The sequence below is a fragment of the Halichoerus grypus genome, chromosome 4 (assembly GCF_964656455.1).
Source record: "Halichoerus grypus chromosome 4, mHalGry1.hap1.1, whole genome shotgun sequence".
In the NCBI taxonomy this organism is placed as follows: Eukaryota; Metazoa; Chordata; class Mammalia; order Carnivora; family Phocidae; genus Halichoerus; species Halichoerus grypus.
Window position 1 is genome coordinate 71,837,852 of NC_135715.1, and position 23,548 is coordinate 71,861,399.

The 23,548-nt window shown below is 42.7% G+C and overlaps 1 protein-coding gene across 11 annotated transcripts in view; it reads right to left on the minus strand.

Moving 5' to 3' along the window:
* The window catches only part of MTUS2 (microtubule associated scaffold protein 2), a 584,469-nt gene that overhangs the window by 519,638 nt on the left and 41,283 nt on the right, over window positions 1-23,548 (minus strand). For 4 of the 11 annotated variants that reach the window (XM_078070524.1, XM_078070519.1, XM_078070514.1 and 1 more), the window contains exon 3: window positions 13,148-13,204. The exons of the other annotated variants lie outside the window; for them this stretch is intronic. The gene's annotated coding sequence lies outside the window, so the exon portion shown is untranslated. The remainder of the gene's footprint in view (window positions 1-13,147; window positions 13,205-23,548) is intronic. 11 annotated transcript variants of the gene reach the window in all.

Genomic DNA, 23,548 nt, shown 5'->3' on the forward strand with positions numbered 1-23,548 from the left:
GCCACATAGCCCATCCCCAGTTGGGGTTTCCATGCTCTGACAATTACTCTGGTTTCTCCCCTGGTTTCACGTGGGTGCGTCTGAAATTGTCAAGCCCTGGGTCCCTATTCCAAATCTCTCCTTCTAGCCTCTCAGCTCAAGTGATGATCCATAAATCCTCAGGTGTTCCCTGCTCTCATCTTTTCAGACACTACCTTTTTAGAAGGAAGAACATCAAATCCCCTGATTCCCATGAAGAGCTGGCAACAGGGTGACTGCCAGAAGTGCTGACTCAGTTCTCTTCCAACAGATGAGGTGTTTGCTTGTTTTCACAGAAAATGAAAATAGTTATCTGGGAAGAAGCAGCAACCATATTTGCTTAAGGGAGGAGGACCCTCAATAAAACCTAGAAATACTCTTTTGATGATCTCTCCAAATGGAAGCTCTCCGTGCAGATGGCCGAACATCCCAGCAAATAGCAATTAAGCACATTCTAAACCCATCTTGTCAAAGACATCTACCACTTTGTCTAACTGATCGCAGCTAAATGCAAGCGAAAGCCCTCCCCGACTCCGCCTCCCCCCAAGCTCAAGGTTTTGCAGCACAAGTAGGCAGAATGAAGTTTATTGATTAGCAAGATTAATTCTGAAATAAAAGCCAGCAGTCTGTCTCTTACTGATCTTCGAGCGAGCTGAGCTTCGGGGGAAACATGTTACAAGAAAGGCTTGTGCCCCTCTCCCTACCTGATCAGCAGGCTATGTCCACAAATCTTGATCATCCCATAGAAACATTTTCTTGAAGCAACATACACATTGTCCACACTATGTCTTTTCTCTGTGTGTTCTGGTTATCTGTGATGCTCCTTAAGTAAACACAGTTTTTCTTAAAGCAGTTACAGGATGATTACCCCATGCCTTTAAAAATTCAAGAAGTTTTACCTCAGTAGTTAAGTTTAATAGTAGTACTTGTGCTCCACATTACATTTGAGTGCTAACTCATAAAAGCCTTAATTACTATAGTTTAGAAAGCTGGCAGACATCCACACGCATCAGGCCTACGGAAGCCAGCACATGCCTAATGAACACGGAGTCCTAGAAAGCAAACCACCACCCAGGCAGGGCCAGCTTACAAATGCGTCTGTAAACACATTTCTCCGTAGAAATGACTATACTGGAGGGATGAGGTCCCCTAGCAGTCCCCAAAGTCTGTTTGTTAACGATGTATGCAAAGAATCCAGCCATGCTAGAAAACTGGGGGGACTATCTGCAGACGTCCAACATCCAGCCCAGGACAGCGCCAGTGGCAGCTCACGGTCCTCACACGCCGTACCAGGCCCTGAGGCACGGACAACCCATCAGGCACAGCAGGGGGAGGTCCAACTGGTGTCCAACCCCTTGGCTCAGCTTCTCCCTCTGTAAAATGGAGGCAGCAACACCTAATCCAGAGCTGCAACGGGCACAACACTAAACACTGTCACATTTCTCCCCGTGTGGAACAACAATGTCTGCAAAGACTGAGTGTGCCCAGGATGAGATTTCACAGGTACACTGGTGTGAGGAGCAAATGTGATGATTGCACAGGGCTTAGCTCTGCACCTAGGCTTGATAAAGACTCTATAAATGACAACTTAAAAAAGCACATACTATCTATATTCCCCCTTTCCCAGAAGACAACCTCTTGATAGCAGTTTAGAGCCCTCTTGCTCCCTGGTTTCCTACTCCACATGTGGTGGTCTTTACTTTCTCCCACCTTCTCCCATCCCCCTGAATGCAGCTTAGTTCAGGAAACGAGCACAGAAGACAGATCGGAAGATCTGGTTCAACTCTAGCTTTCCCACCTCCTCATCCAGCAAAGATTACCCTGTCTGAGCTTGTCCCTCACCCATCCTGTCCTTTTCCAGCTAAATCTTATCCATTGTTCAAAATTTTGCAGAAAGCCCCCCCCCAACACACACACACGTTCCGAGTTAGGGGTTCCTGCCTCATACTCTGATGACCCTTGTGCATGCCTTAAGAGAAATTAACATACTATATTTGAAAGTATTTGTTCCCCTCTCTATAGGTGGTGGGCACACATTATAATAATGTCCAATGCAGCAAATCCTCAAAATGCATTTTGATAATAATGCATACTGATAATAATAATAATGTGTAATGATAATGTACTATGATAAATAATGCATAATGATAATATTGTCCTGCCTGTCCTACCTACCTGGGAGGTAGGTGAATGAGAGGAAGGAAAGAAGCCTAGGGATAGGGTAGAGATACACATTGGAATAACTACATGAAAGTGTTTGGCCAACTATTGATTGTTCTATAAATGTTAGTGTTGATATTATTTTATACAGCAGGTCAGTGAAAAAGACAAATCTGCAATTCAATGTTCCTGCCTTTAGCCACAACCATGCTATAACTGACCTGTTATAAATGTAGTGGGGGGAATCTGATGCAAGGCAGAAAAGCCTTTGGATCCCTGCACATCTTCATCAAGAATCCTTCCTATAAAAGAATTCCAACTTCAGAGCAGATGCACACTTTCTTATACTCCTAAACAAATGAGGACTCTACCTCCCAGGGAAATGGCACACCCTCACCCACTGGCTTCTTTCTTCTCATTCTTTGATTAGCTGGATCCCCCTATCACCCCTCCAGAGCACTACTTAGTGCTGCTGTAATTGCATAGGGGCTCTCGTAATGGGATTAGCACGGCAAGGGCCATGAGTGGCTTTGTGCTCCACTGTGTCCTTAGTGCCCAGCCCGGGCCCTGGCACACAGCAGGGTCTCAAAGGTATTTATGGAAAAACTGGATGGACAGGTGAGGACTACTAACACTGCAAGTACCAAAGTGAAACTCTAAGTAAGACTCTGTGCAGAAGCAAACTTGAATTTGAGTAGGCCTCTCCCCTAATCTTCATTTGTATGTGTTCTCTCATTCCCTACATACTTTACGTACCGATCATCGAAGTTCCACTAACAAGACCCTCACACTTGGTGCTTCCACAGCACTATATCAAATGTATTTTCATTCCTTTTTTATTAAAAAAAAAAAAAAAACTTGAAAAGGGCAGCTCTGTAGTTTGACTTTCAAAACTAATATTTATTTCCCCCTTCCCCCAAAAGACAACCCTGGTACTTGTTGTCTCCTGGTGTTAGTTTAAAACCCTCGTGCTTCCTCTTTACCCTACTCCACCTATTTGATATCTTTACCTTCTCTTTCAAGAGCAAACTTTGTTCTTGTCCAGTCACTAGTCCAGTTCCCACATGACCTCTTCCTGAAAACTGATCTCTGATCTTTAGTCCCACCAGAAAGCTCACAGACTGTATGATTTTAATCTTGGATTTTTAAAAAGGATCATTAGTTGGAAAGTGAAATTTCTAAGTTGAAGAAGGCTTGTCTTTGTCATTCAGAGCTATTATCTTCCCAAATTTTCTCACTGGTTCAACACTCCCTGGGAGAGAGCCCCAATTCTATACCCAAGGTGGCTCTCTTCCACAGTATTAATCGCTATAAAGTTAACCTTGTCTCAATACACTCAACACCAAGGTCCTCCCCCCCCCCCCAGCTAAGCCAGGCAAACGGGTGACCAGCCCCCTTGGCAACATCAATACCTCCTTAAAGAGTCAGTGGCTAGGGGCACCTGGGTGGCTCAGTCGGTTAAGCAACTGGCTCTTGATCTCAGCTCAGGTCTTAATCTCAGGGTCATGAGTTCAAACCCCATGTTGGGCTCCATACTGGGCATGGAGCCTACTAATTAATTAATAAATAAATAAGAGTCAGTGGCTGATGTACTCAGCTGCTTAATGGTTTTGATTTAGTGGCTAAGAAGTTGTGTTCTGACCTGTCAGAATGGCTAAAATTAACAACTTGGGAAACAACAGAGGTTGCCAAGGATGCAGAGAAAGGGGAACCCTCTCATACCGTTGGTAGGAATGCAAACTGGTGCAGCCACTCTGGAAAACAGTATGGAGGGTCCTCGAAAAGTTAAAACTAGAGCTACCCTATGATCCAGCAATTGCACTACTAGGTATTTATCCAAAGGATACAAACATAGTGATTCAAAGGGGCATATGGACCCCCTACGTTTATAGCAGCAATGTCCACCATAGCCAAAATATGGAAAGAGCCCAGATGTCCATTGATAGATGAATGGATAAAGAAGATGTGGGGGGGCGCCTGGGTGGCTCAGTCGTTGAGCGTCTGCCTTCGGCTCAGGTCATGATCCCAGGGTTCTGGGATCGAGCCCCGCATCGGGCTCCCTGCTCCGCGGGAAGCCTGCTTCTCCCTCTCCCACTCCCCCTGCTTGTGTTCCCTCTCTCGCTGTGTCTCTCTCTGTCAAAAAGTAAATAAAATCTTTAAAAAAAAAAAAAAAAGAAGATGTGGGGTGTGTGGGTGTGTGGGCGTGTGTGTATGTGTGTGTGTGTATATATATATACACACACACACATACACATATACATACACACACACAATGGAATATTATTCAGCCATCAAAAAGAGTGAAATCTTGCCTTTGCAACCATTACATGGATGGTACTAGAGGGTATTATGCTAAGCAAAATAAGTCAGTCAGAGAAAGACAAATACCATATGATTTCATTCATATGTGGAATTTAAGCAACAAAACAGATGAACATAGGAGAAAGGAAGGAAAAATAAAATAAGATGAAAATTGAGAGGGAGGCAAACCATAAGAGACACTTAACTCTAGGAAGCAAACTGAGGGTTGCTGAAGGAGAGGGAGTGGGGGTATGGAGTAATTGGGTGATGGACATTAAGGAGGGCATGTGATGTAATGAGCACTGGGTGTTATATGTAACTGATGAATCACTAAATTCTACCTCTGAAACTAAAATAATTCAATAACAAAGAACAAAAAACAAACAAACGAAGTGTTCGGGAGCCAGACGGCCTGGTTCAATGACAGCCAGGCCTCCTATGGTTGTGTGGCTAAGCAACTTTACTTGAGTCTCAGCTTCCCCATCAGTAAAATGGACTCAGTAACAACATCTGCAGGATAAATTCATGGTGAGAATGGAGTGTGCTGGAGAATGTGGCACTGGGCCCGGCGTCCCGCCCGGTCAGCTCTCCAGCAATGACAGAGTCTCCTTCTGCACAAGCACTTGTTTGGGTTTGGGGCTTGTTTTTGTTTTAACCCCCTTCACCTATTTTGTTTTATTTTGTTTGGGTACTTTAAACTCCCTCGTTCCGCTTCAATATGGATTGAAGTTCAGGATCTGTGTGCAACTTACCAAAACCACAGCAGAAAGCAATCAAAAGATGCTAAATGGTACTCTTTACAGGGAGGCACTCGGTTCTATGAGTAATGAAAGTAGTCCTTTTATAAATCCTCCTCGGGCTATTTGCAGATTAGTCAGCTAGCCAATAAATGCACAACCTGATATTCTGTAAACAGATTTGTCAAAGAGATTTCCCCAGCTAGGCGGCAGAGCTCGAGGCAGGCAGCAGATGCACACAACTGCTCACATCAGCAGTACCTCGGCTGCTGGCGGACTGAGGAGAGCAGCCCCCAGCTGATGGCCCTTAGCACTCGCCCTGCCTACGTGCCGCCGGCTCTTCCCGGGGCTTTACCTGCTCTGCAGCTGCCGGCCCTGCGAGATGCCCAGTCCAGCAGCTAGGAGCTGCCACCTCAGGATGCAGCAGATTGGGTTCGCATCCCACTTGGCTGGGCTTTCCGGACACCTGGGATGCGGGTGCTTATACAGTCACCCACGTACTCAAACAGCATCGCGGACGCCAGCTCTCTGCAATGTGTCTCACTTGGCAAGGCAGCATTCTCCAACCTGGGGCACACAATGACTTTTCAAGGGTACTCATTTAGAAGGCATTGGTTCGTACATCCTAATCTCTTTGTGCTTTTCCCCAAACCGTTCTGCCTGGGAACATCTTTCCTCCTCACAAGCGCCCTTGTTCTGTTTGTTTGTTTGTTTTTTTAAAGAAAAGCACACCCTTCACATACCCTGAATCTTTCTACAGTGCACTGATTTGGGCTTTAAAATCTTCCAGTGACAAGGGGACAATTCCAAATATTGGCATATCAATAAAGACTGGAATGTCAGTCAGCACCAGGAAAACAGAATCCACTTTAAGTATTTGCTGCAGAGGGAATCAATTCAGGGAACTGGTCACACAGATCCAAGGGGGGCTGAGCGATTAAGGGAACTGGAGAGCGGGACAGGGAAGCCACTACTGGAAGGTGCCACCAACCTGCACTGAAGAAACAAGAGGAGCCTCGGCTGGACCACAGCCCGGGGCCAGGACCTCCAGGGGGGAGCCAGAACCATGAGCCCTTTCAGTGGCAGTTGGAACCACCAGGGGACGCCACCAAAGTCTGTGAGGGAGAGAGGCAGAGCGATGGGCGGGGGGGGGGGGGGGGGGGGGGGGGGGGGGAAGGAGGGAAGGGAGGAGAAGAGATGAACTCTGGCTCTTCCCACTCACCAACCCCCATCGAGACTCTACCAAATTACCTGGTAATTTTATTCCAGTACCTAGATTGGAAAGAGCAATGTAACCAGTTTTATTTTAAAATATCAATATTTACAAGACCCTAAGGATTACTTTGCAACTTTTTAAACTTATGATCAAACTTCCTTATGTTCACTTTTTTAATTTAAATTCAGTTAGCCGGCATATAGTACAACATTAGTTTCAGATGAAACATTAGTTTCAGCGATTTATCAGTTGCGTATAACACCAGTGCTCATCCCATTTAAAAATGTGAGGGTATATGTGATTTTTCCAAATTCTTTTAGGAGGTACATGAACAAAAAGTTTATAAAGACTTCTGTGCTGGGAAATATAAAGATACGCTTTCCCTCCTTCAGTGGGTTAACAGACTAAGGAGGCAGAGGGGAGGAAGGAGGGACTGAAGCAAGCATAACTAGGCTCCTCCTCTTCATGCCTCCTATACATACGATCCTGACAAATACCCAGGAGACCACATCTACTTTACAGACGTGGATACAGGGCCTCAGAGGTTTAGTAAGCTGCCTAAAGTCAAGTTTGTGACAGAACAAAGATTAAAACCAGACTGTGGTGCTTAATATCACTCATTATCGGGGACATGCAAATCAAAACTGCAATGAGACAGCCCCTTACTTCTGGTAGAATGGCTGTTATCAAAAGGACAAAAAATAACAAGTGTTGGTGAGGATGTGGAAAAAGGGAACCCTCACGTACCACTGGTGGGTAGGTAAACTGGTGCAGCTGCTACAGAAAATACTATGGAATTTCCTCAAAAAGTTAAAAATAGAGTCAACTATACTTCATTTTAAAAAAAAAGAAATTAAAAATAGAACTACTATATGACCTAGCAATTCCATTTCTGGGTGTTTAAACAAAGGAAACAAAAACACTAAACTCAAGAAGATTAACAAACCCCCATACTCATTGCAGCATTATTTACAACAGCCAAAACATGGAAGTTCCTAAGGGTCCACTGATGGAGGAATGGCTAAAGAGGATGTCGCACAGGGGCGCCTGGGTGGCTCAGCTGGTTAAGCATCAGACTCTTGATTTAGGTTCAGGTCATGATCTCAGGGTCATGAGATCAAGCCCTGCATCAGGCTCTGAGCTCAGCGGGGAGTCTGCTTGAGATTCTCTCTCTCTCCCCCTTTACCCCTCCCCCCACTCATGAGTGCGCACATGTGCATGTGCTCTCTCTCAAATGAATAAATCTTAAAAAAAAAAAGACACAACACACACACACTGAAATATTTTTCAGCCATTAAAAAAGAAGGAAATCTTGTGATCTGCAACAACATGGGCTAATCTTGAGGACACTATGCTAAGTGAAATAAGTCAAAGACAAATATCATATGATCTCACTTACATGGGGAATATTTTTAAAAACCTCACAAATACAGAGAACATATTGGTGGTTGCCAGAAGCAAAGGTAGGGAGGTAGGCAAAATGAGTAAAGATGGTCAAAAGGTACAAACTTCTAGTTAAGTAAGTCTTAATAATGTAATGTAGAGGATGATGACTATAGTTAATAACACTGTGTTGTATATTTGAAAATTTCTAGGACAGATCTTAAAAGTTCTGATCACAAGGAAAAAAATTATAACGATGTGTGATGATGGATATTAAACAGACTTGTTGTGGTGATCATTTCACAACAAATATAAATATGAAATCATTATGTTATGCACCTGAAACCAGTATGTTATATGTCAATTATATCTCAATTTAAAAAAACCCAGACTTTCCTAATTCTACAATATTTTATGTGAGGGAAATCACTCCCTGATTTCAAAAGCACAGAAGCAGTATGCTATAAAATATGCCCTTAACCAGCATTTCCCAAACTATAACGTATACACAAATCACCTAAGAATCTTGTTGAAATGCATATTCTCATTCTGGAGGTCTGATGTGGAGGTCTAAGATTCTGCATTTCTAAAATGTTCCCATGTCTGGGGACCACACTTTAAATAGCACACCCCTTGAACTGTGGGCAGGAAATTTTCTTGGTAGACACCCCTAACAAAAAGACACTTTGAGCATGCATCCCGCAACAGTGTATACTTATTCATAAATTGCATGTATATGCATATACATATGTAATTATATACATGTATAAATTGTATACATGTATTCTGACCCATAACTAACATGACAAGACATACTATCCAATTAGGACAAGCTACATTGCTGCAATAACAGCAATAAATCTTCATTTGAATAATCTTCTTGATGATTTTTATTTTTTGGCCATAGTCTTGTCCAATAGGATTAGGTTATCATTACTTTTTAGTTAGTTAAGAAAATGCTCAGGCAAGGAGAAGAAACAGTATCAATTCTGCCATTTTGTTGATGTTCATTTCCACTTTCATTTGTTAGTATCGTGGTCTATTTTTGTTCTTTAATGCACTTATCTATTTTGTGAAGGTTAATTTAATTAAAACTAGATAATGTAATTTGTAAACCTACTTAACCCTGCACACACAGCCTGCAAAAGGGACAAGGGTGTGAGGTGTCTCCCTTTCTCTTCCAGACAGATGTGACCTCCCACTGCTCTCCCTGCATATCTCAGTTCAGAACATTACAGATGACCAAGTGAAGCTGTGTGTGTCCACCCTTAAAGCAAAATATAAAGAAGCTTAGCTTCTGTCCCATCCTCCATCCCCAAAGGAATTTTACAGGCCTCCCCATGGCACCCGCTCTGGACACAGCCCAGAGATGAGGTTCTGTGTATTCCTGCAAGAACACAGAAAACTAGATCATTTTCAGTCCATGTGCTGCTGCCTTCATGATCAAATGCATGTTCAATAGTTTAAGAAGTGCATAATTAGTAGAAGAAAATATTTTATATGGGATTTTTTAACTCTTTAAAATTACACTCCACACATACACTTTGAACTTCTCCTTCCCTCTCCTACTTTTAAAACTTCCAACTAAATCCAAACAAAGTATTTGAAACAACAAAACATTTAATTTAGGTGTTAATTACAACGCAAAATCAGATCTATTTCAGATAATCTGCCACCACCTGTCCACAGATATCTGGCAAGGAAATTTTTTCCAAAGAATTTAGAAATCTTCTAAATTTATGTTGCTCAGAAACAAATATACTTATAGCCTTCTGAAATACTTGGAAGCCCACATTTTAATTTCATTTTTCACAAGCCAGTGAGAACAAACTTCCCAACTACTAGCCCCAAACCATGTTTCTCTATTACCTTCATTCACTTTCTCATCTAACAGATATTTATTATCTCCTGTGAGCCAGATCCCACCCTCGGTGCTGGGAACAGAGCAGAGGACAAGACTTCCTCCCAGAGCTTACACTGCAGTTGAAGCAGATGAAGAATGGATTCTGTAATAGAGGAACAATGTTCAGAGGAGAAGAAGTCAGACAAGAGGGCAGAGAATGTGGGGGTGCTACAGATAGCACGGTGAGGCAGGGCCTTTCTGAGCACCCCCCTCCCCGCCCGGAGCAAGCTGCATACTATACATGGGGGGGAACCCTGCAAGCAGAGGGGACAACACAGGCAAACTGAGGCAGGAAAGTGACTGTTACCCTTGAAGAACAGCAAGGAGGCCAGTAGGTGGCCCATTCGGAGCGAGGGGGGGAAGCCCTGGGGTGACGGCAAGCCAGTGGAGAGTTGTGAGCAGAGCAGTGATGTCTGAATGAAGTTCCAAAGGCTCACTCTGGCTTCGGTGTGGAGGAGACACTTAGAGGAGCAGAGTACAAATGACGGACACCCACATCCGGCTCCGTGGGGAAGCAGGGCCCAAGGCTCAAAGATGGGTACTAGGTTCTCCTCGGGAGCTTCCAGGCCCTGCAGATGCTTCCCATGGGCAGCAGTGGAAGCCTCAGGGCTCCTCACCTGCACAAGCCTCTTCCAAATAAATATGCATTTCTCTACCAAATTCTCTTCCTGTGATGTACAATTTTAAGAAGCATCCTGAGAATTAAATACACTTCAGGCCCATGGTTAGAGCCCTTTTTTACCTGTACCATAGCTACTGCTCCTTACATCTCCTCCTAGACTCTAAGCTCCTGGAAGGCAAGGACCATATCATATATGTCATATTTACATTCATATCCATGACATATGCATAGTACCCAATACATAATAATCACTCAATAAATATTTTCCAAATTACTTTTTTATTAAAGATTTTATTTGAGAGACTGAGAGAGCGCGAGCACGAGCGGGGTAAGGGGCAGAGGGAGAAGCAGGCTCCCCGCTGAGCAGGGAGCCCGATGTGGGGCTCGATCCCAGGACTCTGGGATCATGACCCGAGCCAAAGGCAGACACTTCACCGACTGAGCCACCCAGGTGCCCCAATATTTTCCAAATTATTTAACACATACACAACACACATGTGGGGGGTGTTGATGTTTTTGAAACAAGTAGTCTGATTTCCTTTCTTATAGATCAGAATCAACCCAAGAGCTTCCAGTACACTTAGTTATCTAAGATGAATTCCATCAATATCAGTATTCAAATGCATGTGCTTGCATGATGGTATTTAAAAATACAATTTAGAATCTTTCAGAATCACTAGCCCTGCAGGTAAATTACACAGGTGTTATGGGTTCCTTATTTCTCATGGGTCCACTCCAGATATATTTCCTCGCCTTTCTCTACTTCCTACACCAAAATAAATAAAGGCTTTTGCTGGAACAGGAATATACCTTACTGCTAAGACACAGGAAAAAACACAGCATCGAAACAACCCTCAGAGACACCTCGCAGCTCTTACAGAACAAACAAGCTTCAGGCAAGAATAAGCTTTCATCCTTTTCAGAATATGTTTTAACTTGCAAATAAATGATCATTGCATTTAATAGCAATATTTCTCTCCTCTTTGGCAACTGAGAGATACACTCAGCTGCACACAAAAAGGGGGAAATTTACATCCAGAAATAAATGAAACCATGGTAAACAGGCAACTGAATATTCTGAATACAAAAATCAAGGTAAATTTTCTCTACCCAATGGTCTCATGTGAATAGAAAACAAGTACTTGTAATAAGGACAGGTTTGATAATGAAATTTTAACACCCAGCATGAGGTTTAATTTTAATGTATCTGTCTGAGATTTTGCTGTAAAATGAATCAACTGTCTAAAGACCGACCTCGGGGATGGTTTATACATCCCTAAGAAATGCTGCACAAAGAATGAAAGTTCTCCATAGCAAAATTAAACTTCATTTTTACAAGTCTCTTCTTCTTACTACTGCTTCACATTTTAATGTTAAGCATACCCTCTGGGCAATTTATGTTTTTAATATTGCTCTTCTAAATAAAGGTGATCAAACCGACTGCTGTTGGGAATTCTTTCCAATATTGCTAAATTCCCAGCTAAACTTGCTGGGGAGAGAGGGTACCTGGTGATCCTGAGAGGAGTATTTAGCCCAGTGGGGTTGGCTCTGGCCAATTGGCAAAGCGTGGCCTCCTCGCTCCCTGAGCTTACAGCCAAGACCAGCAAGAGCTCTCCGTGCCTTCCATGTTGTACATGGACCCTGAGGAAACAAGGACTGGCTGATTTCTACCTGTAGCCAAAAGCTAGAATGGGGTCCTGTCCATAGGGGAAATTACCTCTGCCTAATATTAGGATAGCATTTACATTTTTCTCTGGAGTTTGCAAGACAAGCTAAAAGCACTTGGCACCCCTTCTTTGTCCAGGTAGGGACTGTCAAAACCTTCACTCAGACCTTAAGCCAGCAGGCAGGATGCTGGGCACAGACTCTGGCCAAAAGTCCCTTGCCTGGCAGGCATTCATCCAATGGGTACCTGCTGACAGAAGGGCGATGCTTTCCTGTTCTTACTGCCTACTTCAATGACCATAACAAGATGAATTTTTCTCCAATGTTTTTCTAAACACCTGAGATTTCTATAGAATGGAGTCCCCCTGGTGCTCTCCTTATCTCTACCCACCTCCTCGCTCTGGGATTCACATTCCACATGCAATGTGTTGACGGCTGTCCCCTTTAAGTCCTGATCACAAACCATGACTGCAAGTCTTTCCCTGAATTTGGAGGAATGAGGAGATATGGGGACTCATTTTAACTAAAATGGTTAAAAATTTCTGATGTGGAAAAACTTAGAAAGGATTTCACAAAAGGCACAAAACTTGAGCTGGGTCTTGAAAAAAAAAGGTAGAGAGGCGCACGAACATGGCATTCTGAACAGAAGAACGTGGCGAGCCAAACCAGGCAGAGGCCGCCTGAGGCATGTTTGGAGCCTGAGCAGGGAAATCTGGCTGGGGCAGAGGGTTCCTACAGGAAAACAAGGGAGAGAGACCCTAGAAAGAGCTTTTCCCAACAGAACCAGCACAGATGGCGGCCGTGAGGCAGGGCAGGGGCCTTCTGAGCTTGCTCTCATTCTATCAGTCTGCGTCCCTGGCCGAGGGTAGCACTACCATTAAGCTGAGTTTCTGTTTCCTCTAGGGACTCTGTATTACGCCCACTTGTTTTCCTACGATAGGTCTGTGTTGAGTTGGCTTTCTGGTGCAGCTGTTTGCTTGTACCATATTCCTCTGTGGCTCTAGACCAAGTGGGCTTCTGTGAACTTTGGCTGTGCTTTCTGCCTGTTCAGCTTTCCAAACAAGCTGATATTAGAGTCAGTGACTTTCTAGCTTCTCCCTTTGCGAGAGCCAGGTGTCTTATTTTACTGACTTAACACTCACTTTGAATCTTTGAAATGACTTTTGTCAACCTTGGCAGCACATTTTCCATTTAGCTACCTGTGAAAGTACAAAAAGAGTAATTGGAAAACAAATAAAATGCTATTATCTCCAGGAATGCATGCAATAATGCATTCATGCATTCATCCAACAAATGCATGTTAACTGTGCACTATTGTTACAGGGTCTGTGCTAGACACTAGGGATATATCTGTAATGTTCTCCTAAATATGCTGATCAATAATCAATTTATCTTATGAATTAATTAATAAAAGCAAGCTTGTTAAGGCCTTAAATGACACATCAGAACAGATGGACATAACAGATAACATAACAGTCCATCCTAAAGCAGCAAAATACACATACTCCTCAAGTGCACATGGGACATTCTCCAGGATAGATCATGTTAGGCCACAAAACAAGTCTCAACAAATTCAAGAATACTGAAATCATACGAAGCATCTTATCCAACCACATGGTATGAAACTAGAAATCAGTTACAAGAAAAACTCGAACAACTATGAATACACAGAGATTAAGCAACATGTTACAGAACAACTATTGGATCATAGAATCAACCAAAGGAGAAATCACAAAACACCTAGAGACAAATGACAACAGAAATACAATGTACCAAAATCTGTGGGATGCAGCAAAAGTGGTTCTAAGAAGGAAGCTCATAGCACTAGAGGCTTACCTCAAGAAACAAGAGAAATCTCAAACAATTTAACTGTATACACAAAGGAACTAAAAAAGGAAAAAAACCAAAGTTAGCAGAAGGAAGAAAATAATAAAGATTAGAGCAGAAATAAATGAAATGGAGACTAAAAGACAAGAGAGAAGAACAATGAAACTAAGAACTGATTCACTGAAAAAAATACATAAAATAAGCAAAACTTTAGCTAGTTTCAACAAGCAGAAAAGAGAGAGGGCTCAAATAAATAAAATCAGAATGAAAGAAGTTACAACTGATACCACAGAAATACAAAGAATTATAGGAGACTGCCATGAAAAAGTACACATCAACAAACTGGACAACCTATAAGAAATGGATAAATTCCTAGAAACTTACAATCTTCCAAGACTGAATGAGGAAGAAGCAGAAAATCTGAATAGACTGATTACTCATAAGGAGACTGAATCAGTAATGAAAAAGCTCCCAACAAACAAAAGTCCAGGACCAGATGACTTCACTGGTGAATTCAAACATTCAAAGAAGATTTAATACATATCCTTCTCAAACTCTTCCAAAAAATAGAAGAGGAGGGAAAGCATCCAAACTCATTTTATGAAGCCAGCATTGCCCTGATACCAAAACCAGACAAGGGCACCACAAAAAAAGAAAATTTCAGACCAATATCCCTGAAGAACATAGATGCAAAATCCTCAACAAAATATTAGCAAACCAAATTCAACAATACATTAAAAGGACACCATGATTGAGTGAGATTTATTCCAGGGATGGAAGGCTGGTTCAATATCTGCAAATCAATCAATATGATACACCACATGAAAATAAAACATAAAAACAATATGATCACCTCAATAGATGACAAAATTCAACATCCATTCATGATAAAAACTCTCAACAAAGTGGGTATAGAGGAAATGTACCTCAACGCAATAAAGGTCATATATGAAAAGCCCACAGCTAATATACTCAAGAGTGAAAAGCAGAAAGCTTTTCCTAAGATCAGAAACAAGACAAGTATGCCCACTCTCCTCACTTTTTTCAACATAGTATCAGAAGCCCGAGCCACAGCAAGTAGGAAGAAAAAGAAATGAAAGGCATCTAAACTGGAAAGGAAGAAATAAAACTGTCACTATTTGCAGAAATACTACTATATACAGAATACCCTAAGACTCCACCAAAAACACTGTTAGAACTAATTAATAAATAATTGCAAGATACAAAATTAATATGCAAAAATCTGTACTTCTATACACTAATAATGAAATATCAGAAAGGGAAATATAGAAAATAATCCCATTTAGAACTGCAGGAAAAAAATACTTTTTTTTTTTTAGATTTTACTTATTTTTTTTGTCAGAGAGTGAGCGAGCGCACACACAAGCAGGGGGAGCGGCAAGCAGAGGGAGAAGCAGGCAGAGGGAAAGAGAAAAGCAGGCTCTCTGCTGAGCAAGGAGCCCAATGCAGGACTCGATCCCCAGGACCCTGGGATCGTGACCTGAGCCGAAGGCAGCCGCTTAACTGACTGAGCCACCCAGGCGTCCCAGGAAAAAAATACTTAGGAATAAACTTAACCAAGGATGTGAAAAGACTTGTACAATGAAAACTATAAGACACTGATGAAAGAAATTAAAGAAGATACAAATAAATGGAAAGATATTTTGCATTCATGGATTGGGAGAATTAGTATTGTTCAAACATCCATATAACCCAAAGCAATCTACAGATTTAATACAATCCCTATCAAAGTTCTAATGTCATTTTTCACAAAAATCAAACTCATAATTCTAAAATTTACTTGGAACCACAAAAGACCTCAAATAGCCCAAACAATCTTGAGAAAGAAAAACAAAGGCAAAGGTATCATGCTCCCTGATTTCAAACTATACTATAAAGCTATAGTAATCAAAACATATAGTACTGCCATGAAAACAGATACATAGATCAATTAAACAAAATAGACAGCCCAGAAATAAACCCATGTATATATGGTCAATTAATTTTCAACAAAGGAAAAAAGAATACACAATGAAGAAAAGACAATCTCTTCAATAAATGGTATGAGGAGGGGAGCCTAGGTGGCTCAGTCGGTTAAATGCCTACCTTCTGTTCAGGTCATGATCTCGGGGTCCTGGGATCGAGCCTGTGGGCTCCCTACTCAGAGGGGAGCCTGCTTCTCCCTCTCTCTCTGCCCCTCCCCCCATTCCTGTGTGCGTGCTCTCTCTCTCTAATAAATAAAATACTTGAAAAAAAAAAAATAAATGGTATGAGGAAAACTAGACAGCTATATGCAAAAGGAAGACTGGACCATTATCTTATACCATATGTAAAAATTAACTCAAAATGGATTAAAGACTTGAATGTAAGACCTGAAACCATAGAACTCCTAGAAGAAAACATAGGCGGTCAGCTCCTTGCCATTGATCTTAGTCATGTTTTTTCAATCTGATTCCAAAGGCAAGGGAAACAAATTCAAAAATAAACAGACAGGATTGCATCTAATTAAAAGTATCTGCACGGTGAAGGACACCACCAACAAAATAAAGAGAAAGCCCACTTAATAGAAGAAGACATTTCTAAGTCATATATCCATTAAGGGGTTAGTATTCAAAATATACAGAGAACTCATACAACTCAGTAACAAAAAAGGAAACAATCCAATTAAAAAATGGGCAAAAGATCTGAATGGACATTTTTCCAAAAAAAGGTCAACAGGTACATGAAAAGATGCTCAACACCACTAATCATTAGAGAAATTCAAATCAAAACTATGAGGTATCAACTCACACTAGACAGAATGACTATTATCAAAATGATAAGAAGTAACAAGTGTTGGCAAGGATGTGGAAAAAAGGGAACCCCTGTGCATTGCTGGTAAAATATGTAAACTGGTGGGAATGGAGAAGATGGCAATGAAGTAGGAGGACCCTAGGCTCGTCTTGTCCCATGAAAACAACTAGATAACTATCAAATCATCCTAAATACCCCAGAAATTGGTCTGAAGACTGACAGAACAAACTCCACAACTAAAGGTAGAAAAGAGGCCACACTGTGAAAAGAGTGAGTTTGACTTCTTTGCCAATTTGAATACCTTTTATTTCTTTTTGTTGTCTGATTGCTGTTGCTAGGACTTCTAGTACTATGTTGAACAATAGTGGCGACAGTGGGCATCCTTGACGTGGTCCTGATCTTAAGGGAAAGGCTCTCAGCTTTTCCCCATTGAGGATGATATTTGCTGTGGGTTTTTCATAGATGGATTTTATGAACTTGAGGAATGTTCCCTCTATCCCTATACTCTGGAGAGTTTTAATCAGGAAAGGATGTTGTATTTTGTCAAATGCTTTTTCTGCATCAATTGAGAGGACCATATGGTTCTTCTCCCTCCTCTTATTAATGTGTTCTATCACATTGATTGATTTGCAAATGTTGAACCACCCTTGCATCCCAGGGATAAATCCCACTTGGTCGTGGCGGATGATCCTTTTAATGTATTGTTGGATCCTATTAGCTAGGATTTTGTTGAGGATTTTAGAATCCATGTTCATCAGGGATATCGGTCTGAAATTCTCCTTTTTAATGGCGTCTTTGCCTGGTTTGGGGATTAAGGTAATGCTGGCCTCATAGAATGAGTTTGGAAGTTTTCCTTCTGTTTCTGTTTTTTGAAACAGCTTCAGTAGAATAGGTATTATTTCTTCTTTGAATGTTTGGTAGAATTCCCCAGGGAATTCTGGACTCTTGTTTTTTGGGAGGTTTTTGATCACTGCTTCAATCTCGTTACTGGTTATTGGCCTATTCAGGTTGTCAATTTCTTCCTGTTTCAGTCTTGGCAGCTTATAGGTTTCCAGGAAGGCCTCCATTTCATCCAGATTGCTCAGTTTATTGGCATATAGTTGTTGATAATAATTTCTAAAAATTGTTTCTATCTCCTTGGTGTTAGTCATGATCTCTCCCCTTCCATTCATAATTTTATTAATTTGGGTCCTTTCTCTTTTCTTTTGGATAAGTCTGGCCAGTGGTTTATCGATCTTATTAATTCTTTCAAAGAACCAACTTCTAGTTTCGTTGATCTGATCTAATGTGTTTCTGGTTTCTAATTCACTGATTTCTGCTCTAATTTTAATTATTTCTCTTCTAGTGCATGGCTTAGGCGTCGTTTTTTGCTTTTTCTCTAGTTCTTTAAGGTGTAGAGTTAGTTGGTGAATTCGGGATTTTTCTACTTTTTTGAGTGAGGCTTGGATGGCTATGTATTTCCCCCTTAGGACCGCCTTTGCAGTATCCCATAGGTTTTGGACCGATGTGTTTTCATTCTCACTGATTTCCATGAATTGTTTAAGTTCTTGTTTGATTTCTTGGTTGACCCAAAACATTCTTGAGCAGAGTGGTCTTTAGCTTCCAAGTGTTTGAATTTCTGCCAAATTTTTTCTTGTGATTGAGTTCCAGTTTTAGAGCATTGTGGTCTGAGAATATGCAGGGAATAATCTCAATCTTTTGGTATCGGTTGAGACCTGATTTGTGACCCAGTATATGGTCTATTCTGGAGAAAGTTCCATGTGCGCTCGAGAAGAATGAGTATTCTGTTGTTTTAGGGTGGAATGTTCTGTAAGTATCTATGAGGTCCATCTGGTCCAATGTATCATTCAAAGCTCTTGATTTTCTGCTTAGATGATCTGTCCATTGCTGAGAGTGGAGTATTGAGGTCTCCTACAATTAACGTATTGTTATTAATATGACTCTTTATTTTGGTTAACAGTTGGCTTATGTAGATGGCTGCTCCCATGTTGGGGGCATAGATATTTACAATTGTTAGATCTTGTTGGATAGACCCTTTAAGAATGATATAGTGTCCTTCTGTGTCTCTTATTACAGACTTTAGTTTAAAATCTAATTTGTCTGATATAAGAATTGCTACCCCAGCTTTCTTTTGAGGTCCGCTGGCTGGAAGATGGATCTCCATCCCTTCACTTTCAGTCTGGATCTATCTCTAGGTTCAAAATGAGTCTCTTGTAGACAGCATATGGACGGGTCCTGTCTTTTTTTTTTTTTTTTTTTAAAGATTTTATTTATTTATTTGAGACAGAGAGAATGAGAGAGAGAGAGAGAGCACATGAGAGGGGGGAGGGTCAGAGGGAGAAGCAGACTCCCTGCCGAGCAGGGAGCCCGATGTGGGACTCGATCCAGGGACTCCAGGATCATGACCTGAGCCGAAGGCAGTCGCTTAACCAACTAAGCCACCCAGGCGCCCACGGGTCCTGTCTTTTTATCCAATCTGCAACCCTGTGCCGTTTTATGGGAGCATTTAGGCCATTCATGTTGAGAGTGATTATTGAAAGATATGAATTAATTGTCGTCATGTTGCCTGTGAAGATGTTGTTTTTATAGATTGTCCCTGTAAATTTCTGTTGTATATCACTCTTGGGGTCTTTCTCCTTTTATAGAACCCCCCTTAATATTTCTTGCAGGGCCAGCTTAGTGGTCACATATTCTTTCAGCTTCTGCCAGTCGTGGAAGTTCTGCATCTCTCCATCCATTCTAAATGAAAGCCCTGCCGGATAAAGTATTCTTGGCTGCATGTTCTTCTCATTTAGTACCCTGAATATGTCTTGCCGGGCCTTTCTGGCTTGCCAGGTCTCTGTGGATAGGTCTGACGTTATTCTGATGTTCCTCCCTCTGTACGTAAGGAATCTCTTCCCCCTAACTGCCCTTAAGATGGTTTCCTTGCTTCTAAGATTTGCAAGTTTTACTATTACATGCCGGGGTGTTGGCCTGTTTTCCTTGATCTTGGGAGGGGTCCTCTCTGCCTCTAGGACTTGAATGTCTGTTTCATTCCCCCGGTTAGGGAAGTTCTCAGCTACGATTTGCTCAAATACATCTTCTAGTCCTCTCTCTCTCTCCACTCCCTCCAGGATTCCAATTATTCTGACATTGGAACATTTCATGGTGTCACTTATTTCTCTGATTCTATTTTCATGGATTCTGAGTTGTTTTTCCCTGGCCTCCTCTTTTCCCTTTTTATCTATTATATTGTCTTCCAGATCGCTTATTCTCTCTTCTGCCTCAGTTACCCTAGCTGTTAGATTATCTAGATTGGATTGGATCTCATTGATAGCAGTTTTAAGTTCTGCCAATTCACCTTTTATTTCTGCCCTTAGAGACTCTATGTTGCCATTAATTGATTTCTCCATTCTAGCCATTGTCTTCACAATTGCTAGCCTGAATTCCATCTCCGACATCTTGGTTATATCTGCATCCATTTGTAAATCTGCAGCATAAGTCATAATCTCTGAGTCTTTTCTGTTTTGGGGGCTCCTCCTCCTAGTCATTCTGTTGATGGGTGTTTGAGGGAATGTATAGAGTCCAAATTATTGACCAGAACCCAAGCAAGATGCACCTGTTTTCTTGGGACCTTAGGGTTGCTGGCTTCTTATTTTCCCAGCCTGTCTTCTGCGGGTGGGGCCTGCCGCGCTGTTACTCAGGCAACCCTGTTTGGGCGGAGTTGCCCTGTGCCCCTGTGGCAGGGGATGGGCTCAGCGAGAATCAGTTTTTGGGGCTTTTGTTCTCTGGTGGCTTTCCCTGGAGGCTTTCCGCGTCTCTTCTGCGAGTCAGAGCAGAAGAGACCGTTTCCAACCCTCTGCCTCAGAGCAGAGAGATCGCAGTCCGTTCTTCAGTGAGCTCTCCAGGCCACACTGTCTCCGTTTCTGTCCGTGCTGCTATAAACTGCAGCGTCCTGGGTTGTGCGCCCCTCCGCAGCGCTCCCAGTCCTGCCTCCAGGTCAGGGCACGTCTCTGCCCTTTGTGCTTCTAAAACCACCAGCCGCTCCCAGTTCGCACGCAACCCCGCCGTTCCGGGATTCCACCCCGGGGGCTGCAGTTCGCAGGCACAACCCCGCTGCTCCGGATTTCCGTCTGGGGGCTGCAGTTCGCAGGTGCAACCCCGCCACTCCGGGTTTCCGCCCCGGGGGCTGCCCTAGAGTCCTTTCCCCACTGCTACCAGTCTGCAAGTCTGTGCCTGTCCGCAGCGCACGAGGCTGTCGCTCACCGGCAGTGTAGGATCCCCACGGCCAGGCACCCTCCCGCTGCTGTTTATCCTCCGATATCTGCCCACGGAATCACAGCTCCCCGCTTCGTACCTCAAAACCAACCGCCTACGATATTCTGTTTGTAGAGATCCAGATCTTCTTACATCTCAGGCTGGTTTTATGGGTGCTCAGAGTGGTCTGGTGGATATCCAGCTCAATTCCGGGGACCAATTGAAATAGGGTCCCCTGCTCCTCCGCCATCTTTCCCCCCTCCAAGAGGCCACACTGAAGAAGGTAGGAAGTGCAGAAATGTAGTTTAGGGGAAAAACAGATCACAGGTGCTGCAGAAGGGAGGGAGCTGTGGTCATGGAGAAGGGTGAGAGAGAGAGAGGAGCACACAGAGGAACACACAAGGAGAACATTTCCCCAAAGCCAGTGGCTGGGAAAATGAGGGGGGGGCTGATTTTCATGAGTCCTTGCAACCAGCAGGACTTAAAGCCTGGAGTTTTAAAGGTCAGCAGGCTTGGCTGGGATATAGCCCTGAGGACACTGCCTTACTCCTGGAGAGAGGCAGGCAAACAACCTGAGGTAGGGGCGGGGGGGAGGAGGTGGTGGGCGGACAGTGTGGAAACAGTGATCTGAAGAACACCAGGGGCACACAATGGGGAGATTATTTACTCATCTTGGAGAGCATCCCTGGGAGACAACATTCACAGAGATGTCTCTCTTGGAACAGGAGAGCTGGCTGGCACCATTTCCCTCCCCTGCCCCTAAGCATAAATGCAGAGCCACCTGCAGTAAGCAGCACAGTGCCTGCACTGGCTGCCTAACCTGCTTACACTGAGCCTCACTCCCTGGCATGCTAGCGGGAATGCCCTTCTCAATCAAGCTTACCTTAGTCCTACTGTGGCAGGCTCCTTCTCCAGAAGACCAGCACAGGCCTCTACCCAGACCAGAGAGTTCTGCAGGGTCTCAGCTCTGGTGGAGTTGGTGTCAGGTCTCATTTCACAAGCAGACCAGAGCACACCTAGTTAAAACTTGCCATATTCAGGCCCGGGACCAAACACTGCCCACAGCAGTCAAGGAGAGCCTCTGCAGACAACTGGCCTGAAGGATAGAGCAACCAAAACACAAAAGCAGAACACATGCAGCACACACCAGAGACACTCCCTGAAGCACCAGGCCCTGGGCACTACACGACCTCTTCTTCATAAGGCCATTACTTTCAGGAGCAGGAGACATAACTGGCTTTTCTAACACAGAAAAAGAGAGACTTAAGACAAAATGCCAAGACAGAGGCATTTATCCCAAATGAAAGAACAAGATAAGGCTATGTCCAGAGATCTAAGCGAAATGAACAGAGGTAACATGCCTGATGGAGAATATAAAGCAACAATCAGGATACTCACTGGGCTTGAAAAGAGAATAGAAGACATCAGTGAGACCCTTACAACAGAAATAAAAGAATTAAAAAACAATCAATCAGAGATGAAGAATGCAATAAATGAGATTGGAAACAGGTTTATGCAATGAACAGCAGGCTGTAAGAAGCGGAGGAATGATTTAGTGACCTAGAAAACAAAATAATGGAAAATAAAGAAACTGAAAAAAAGAGAGAAAGAATTATGGAACATGAGAATAGACTTAGGGAACTCAGTGACTTCATCAACCATAATAACATTCGTATTATAGGAGTCCCAGGAAAAGGAGAGAGAGAAAATGGGGCAGAAAATTTATTTCAAGAAATAGTAGCAGAAACTTCCCTAATCTGGGGAAGGAAACAGATATCTAGATCCAGGAGGCACAGAGAACTTCCATCCAAATCAACAAAAGCAACCAATACCAAGACATACTGTAATTAAATTTGCAAAATATAGTGATGCAGATAAAATCCTAAAGGCTGCAAGACAAAAGAAGTCCTTAAATTACAAGGGAAAACTCAGAAGGTTAGCTTGAGATTTCTCAACAGAAACTTGGCAAGCCAGAAGAGAGTGGTATGATATATTCAACATGCTGAAGCGGAAAAATCTGCAGCCAAGAATACTCTATCCAGCAATCTATCTCCTATTTAGAATAGGAAAGATAAAGAGTTTCCCAGACAATGACTAAAGGAGTTCATGACCACTAAACCAGCCCTGCAAGAAATATTGAAGGGGAATCTTTGAGTGCAAAGAGAGACCAAAAGTGACAAAGACAAGAAAGGATCAGAGAAAATCTCTAGAAACAACAACAAAACAAGTAATAAAATGGCAATAAATATGTATATATCAATAATTACTTAATGTAAATGGACTAAATGCTCCAATCAAAAGACACAGAGTATCAGAAGATGGCAGAGGAGTAAGAGACCTGGATTTCATCTGGTCTCAGGAATTCAGCTGGATAGGGATCAAACCATTCTGAACACCTACGAACTCAACAGGAGATCGAGGAAAAGAATAGCAACAACTCTCTGAACAGAAAAGCAACCATTTTCTGGAAGGTAGGACGTGCGGAGAAGTGAATCCGAGGCGATATTCGGGAGGATAGACAGCGGGGGAGGGGGCCTCCGTCAGCCGCTACCGGCAAGTGATAGAGCAGCAGAGCACAAAATCGGAACTTTTAGAAGTCGGCTCTGCTGAGAGACGTCCCTCCAGTGGCTAAGCGGGAGGTGGAACCCCCGCAGGACAGTGTGGTCTCAGGACCCTCAGGGTCACAG